A 6000-nucleotide genomic window follows, 5' to 3' on the forward strand; every position below is an offset into this window, starting at 1 on the left:
CCTATTAAATTTTAAAAGTGAATTAATAAGATTTTGTTACAAATGTGTTATGTTACAAGTGGAGATGTTGTTAAAAAAACAGAGTTATCAAAGTTTTGACAGTTTATTTCACGTCCTGCAGCTTCATTTACTGCTGCAGTTCTCAACAGCACACCTTAAGACTTAGAAGAGAATCTTTCACCACACCCGTGTCAGTTCTAATATGTACTACGAGTAATAAAATTTACTAAAAGCTTTTGTTGCAGATTGAACAGTACTATGTTTTTTCTTCAATGTGTTTACTGAGAGAATTGTTTACCACAAACCGAGCACATGAATGGTCTCTCACCAGTGTGTATTCTCATGTGTTTTAAATGTAACAGTGGAAAACCCTTTACTGCAGACTGAGCAGGTAAAGGGTGTTTTCCCAGTGTGTATACTTGTGTGTCTTTTCAAACAATTATTTCGAGAAAGATCTGCACCACACACTGAACAGGAACAACGTTTTTCTTCAGTGTGTATTCTTCTGTGAGCTGCCAATTGTGTCTTCTTATAGAATCCTTTACTACAGATTGAGCAGATGAACGTTTTTTTCTCCTGTGTGACTTCTCATGTGTCAAGTGTGACTACTACGGTAATTAAAGATACTGTAAAAGTGTGTATTGTCAGTGTAACATGTCGTCCCAGCTTTGGAGTCTTCATCATCAGTGTCAGTGTTGTGTGGTCAATATCTGATGGTGGAGCTAAAAGCTTGTCTGCTGGTGATCCTCCACAGTGGTCTCCTTGAGCTTCTTTTGACATGTGTTGAGTTGAGCTGCTCTCTTCTCCTCACATGCATCTTTGTCCTCATCTTCTTCATTCTTCACTCGGACACCAGTCAATGGCAACTTGGTGACGTCAGCCTCCGCCAGTCCTTCAAGCTGCTCTCATTCCTGACTGGTACTGTGTTCCTCCTCTTTGACGTCTGCAGGACACAAGGATAGAGACTCACGTTTTGAAAACAAAGTAGGTAAGTAACTAAGATTGTTAAGAGAGAGTAGACGTTTGTGTTTTTCACAGGACTGTAACACATACATTATATTGCCAAAAGTATTTGGCCACCCATTCAAATGATCAGAATCAGGTGTCCTAATCACTTGGCCCGGCCACAGGTGTATAAAATCAAGCACTTAGGCTGCAAAACAACCCCACACCATAATTCCTCCTCCACCAAATTTCACACTCGGCACAATGCAGTCCGAAACGTTCTCCTGGCAACTTTCAAACCCAGACTTGTCCATCAGATTGCCAGATGGAAAAGCGTGATTCATCATTCCAGAGAACGCGTCTACACTGCTCTGGAGTCCAGTGGCGCATCCGACTCTTTGCATTGTACTTGGTGATGTATGGCTTAGATGCAGCTGCTCGGCCATGGAAACCCATTCCATGAAGCTCTCTGTGTACTGTACGTGGGCTAATTGAAAGGTCACTTGAAGTTTAGAGCTCTGTAGCAACTGACTGTGCAGAAAGTGGGTGACCTCTTTGCATTATGCGCTTCCGCATCCGCTGACCTCTCTCTGTCAGTTTACGTGGCCTACCACTTTGTTGTTCCCAAACTCTTCCATTTTCTTAAGATAAAGCCGACAGTTGACTTTGGAACATTTAGGAGCGAGGAAATTTCACGACTGGATTTGGTGCACAGGTGGCATCCTATGACAGTTCCACGCTGGAAATCACTGAGAGCGGCCCATTCTTTCACAAATGTTTGTAGAAACAGTCTCCATGCGTAAGTACTTGATTTTATACACCTGTGGCCGGGCCAAGTGATTAGGACACCTGATTCTGATCATTTGGATGGGTGGCCAAATACTTTTGGCAATATAGTGTATATATATATATGAATAAATAGATGTGTGTGTGTGCGTGCGTGCGTGTGTGCGTGAAGTGTGTGTGTTTTTCAAAAACACACACACACTTAAATTCTTTAATTTGAAGACAATATATGATTAGGTTACATACACATATTTACATATATATTTATTTTTTAAAAAACAGAAAAAATACATCGAACACACAGACTAGACTAGTATCTAGGCCAGCCTCACTAATGGTAGGGACCACTCTGTCAGACGGCAACTTGATCCGATGTGCAATTCAATAATATTAAAACCTAATTACAGTTATTATGATGTAGTGTGCAATAGAGGCAATATAATATGATCTTTAACATATATCCGGCTAATAGAACTGCAAAAATGTCCAGAAAAGAAAGGAAAAAGGAAAGCCCATTCAAAGTCAATAGAGACCACTGGTCGTGACCAGGCTCATTAGCGTCCTTAGTGGTATGGACCACTGGTCCCAGCACAGACCACAGAATCGACTACAACCCCTGCTGATATTTGTTTTGGTTTTGGTTAGCTAAAATACACACATGTATCTCTATTCTGTGTGAGCGTTGTGTACACTTTGTCAAAAACTGAGAGGAATATCAAACTCTCAGGTGGCAGAGAGGTTACTGCATCTGCCTCACAATACGAAGGTCCTGGGTTCGCTCCTGCGCTCGGGATCTTTCTGTGTGGAGTTTGCATGTTCTCCCCGTGACTGCGTGGGTTCCCACCGCATACTTGCCAACCTTGAGACCTCCGAAGAGTGTCACAACATTGCTGTTTACGGCAGACGAACTGCTTTACGGTAGACCAAAACATGACTGCTGTTGTTGTGTGTTACCGCGCTGGGAGGACGTTAATGAAACTGCCTAACAATAAACCCACATAAGAAACCAAGAACTCGCCCTCGATCATTCTACAGCTATAACGTCATTGGGCAGGCATGCTGTTTATATTGTGGGAAAGCGGACGTGAATACAAGATGTCCTCACTCAGGTTCGCATGGAATTTCGGGAGATTTTCGGGAGAAAATTTGTCCCGGGAGGTTTTCGGGAGAGGCGCTGAAAATCCGGGAGGGTTGGCAAGTATGTCCCACCGAGTACTCCGGCTTCCTTCCACCTCCAAAGACATGCACCTGGGGATAGATTGATTGGCAATACTAAATTGGCCCTAGAGTGTGAATGTTGTCTGTCTATCCGTGTTGGCCCTGTGATGAGGTGGCGACTTGTCCAGGGTGTACCCCACCTTCCGCCCGAATGCAGCTTTAAAGGGTTTTTTTAAGACTTCGCCCACTTTTTGCACTTCAATCCCCCATTGATACACGACTAACATTGTTGAAGGGAGTGTTGCACAGTTGAGCTATGCAACGACTTCCCACAGTACGGAGAAAGATGACGCTCACGGCACTGCGCAGGAAGGTTTACGCTTGTCTGTCTCTGCCACACAGATGCCAAGTCGTCTGCGCGGTCCTCATCCTTTTGATGGTGTCCGTCTACCACATAGGAGAGGTGACTTTACTATAAATGTGTTGTTTAAGCGGATTTATTTTTGAATGATTTAAAACATGTGTTGACAATTAAAGGTAGTGAAAAGGAGTCAGGCCTAGCCTGGTAAATTAGGTGTTTGATCCGCACAAGAACAATGAGAACTGTACATCGTTCCACAGCAGGTGAGACATTATATGAATATGCAGGGTACTACTGAAGGTTCAAATCCCCTCTGTTGCTAACACCCTCACCTTCATAGGGGGAACAGTTGAACGTCTGTACTTGTGTACTGTCGGTAGACCTTTTGTCCTCTTATCACCTGCAGAGATTGCACACCCAAGCCCGTCAATTTGGTGTACACGTGGGTCAATGGGTCAGACGAGACCCTTCTGATGGATCTGGTAGAGGCCAGACAGCAACTGGCGGAGGAAGAACGAAGTCTGAGGTGGGTGAGAATGTGTTGAGAAGATAAGAAGACACAACACTATTAAATCCAATTTATCTCTCATTCTTTTTTTTTTTTTACCCCCAGGGAGGAGCCAGAATGCTCGCTGTCCCACTGCATTGCTGCGCCGGTGTTGGTGCTGGATCCCACTCTGCCTGCAGGTGAGACCGTCAGTGATCTACCATCGCTGTCACCCTCCCTTTCAGAAGCAGTGGAGCTGCTGCAGCTCAACCAACCGCTCCATCCGGTCACGGCTGTCGTCTTCTATTCGCGATCTGACGGTAATAATCTGAAGCGTATATTCCTAATTATAAGATTCTTGGAATTTCCCTCTCGTCTGTCGTTGAGCACCTTTATCTAAGATGCACGCTTTGGAGTGGAGTGCAGGCACGTGCACAGACATTTTGGGTATCTGGTGATCCAGCCAGAAAAAAAGGCAACCACTCTGAAACATATTTACTTTATGATGATGATGATGATTATTATTATTATTATTATTATCATCATTATTATTATTATTATTATCCATCCATGCATCCATCATTCTACCGCTTGTCCCCCTATATTATTATTATTATTGTGATTGTGTGAATGCTACACGCATTCACACATATAAGATTATACACCATTTTTCACCTATTCTTTATTATTATTATTAATTATTATTACACAATGTTTGTCTGAGAGGGCGGGAAAACACCCAAACAGCTTTCCACCAAACCAGAAGCAGGACACCTATACAGGGACTGTGACTGGAAGATGCTGGCAGACATCGGCAAACAGCTAGTTTTCCCACCTGAGATTGCCTCTACCAACCTCAGGCCAGACTTGGTGCTCTGGTCCACTTTGGTGAAGACTGCTTACGTCATAGAGCTCACAGTCCCATGGGAGAACTCTGTGGAGGAGGCCTATGAAGGTAAGAAGCTGCACTACTCAGAACTAGCAGAAGAAGCGAGGCAGCGTGGCTGGAACACCAAAGTCTATCCAGTTGAAGTGGGATGCAGAGGATTTGTGGCGTCGTCTACCATCAGACTGCTGAGGGAACTCGGCAGCCACGGTCAGGCTCTGCGGAGGACCATCAGAGCAGTCTCAGAGGCAGCCGAAAGAAGCAGCCAGTGGAATTGGCTCAAGCGGAAGGAACCCGGTTGGGCCCCAAAAACAGCAGTGTAACAGGGTGAATTTCGGGAACAGTTGAGCACGGGACACAAGCTGAGGACTGATCATCCTTCGGCGGGCCACCTTTGTGGAGGGTGTATAGCAGGGGTGCTCAATACGTCAATCACGATCTACCAGTCGATCGCAAAGGTAGTATTGGTAGATCGCATTACATAAAAAAATAAAAAAATGTTGCATGCATTAAAAAAAAAAATTAAAAAAAATTGACGCCAACCTATCATCCATCCCGTCTTTTGATTGATAAACTGGTCAGCCAGTAAGATGACATCTGCGTTTTTCTGACACTTAGGTCACTGCGCATGCGCAAACAACGGCGCTCAGTGCAGCAAAACTAACAAGCTTGTCAGCGAGTTAACGCCAATTTTCAGCCCACGTTTTTTTCTCTTAAGGGTATAAAAATGAGTGGGGGAGCTGGACCAAGTAAGAAGACAAAAACTTATCACTTTCATACGGAATGGGAGGAGGACTTTTTTTTCACGATGACATTTTCGAAGTGCGTTTGCCTCATCTGCCAGTCTGCCATCGCAATACCGAAGAAGGGAAATGTGGAGCGGCATTTTCGGACTATTCATGGAAAATACGACCCCGACTTCCTGCTGAAAAGCGAGCTGAGAAAGAGAAAGGTGAAGGAACTGAAATCCCAGTTGTCCGGACAGCAGTCATTTTTCACACAACAAACTTCAAAAGCGAAAGTCGCCACCGAAGCATCGTTCCGGGTGAGCCACATCATCGTCAATAACCAGAAGTCCTTCCAAGACAAAGAGATGGTAAAGGAGGCATTCGTTGAAGCAGCTGACTCATTGTTCCGAGACTTTAAAAATAAGGCAGAAATATTATCTTCGATCAAAGCTCTCCAGCTGTCAAGATGTACAGTTACACGGCACTGTGAAGCCATGGCTGAGGATCCAGCAACTTTGGACAGACATCGGAGATTGTGAGTGTTTCTCACTGCAGTTGGACGAATCTACGGACGTGAGTGACACAGCCCAGATGTGCATTTTTATTCGTATGGTGTTTAGTGATATCACTACAAAAGAAGAGCTATTAA

The sequence above is a fragment of the Nerophis lumbriciformis genome, linkage group LG09 (assembly GCF_033978685.3).
Source record: "Nerophis lumbriciformis linkage group LG09, RoL_Nlum_v2.1, whole genome shotgun sequence".
Taxonomy (NCBI): domain Eukaryota; kingdom Metazoa; phylum Chordata; class Actinopteri; order Syngnathiformes; family Syngnathidae; genus Nerophis; species Nerophis lumbriciformis.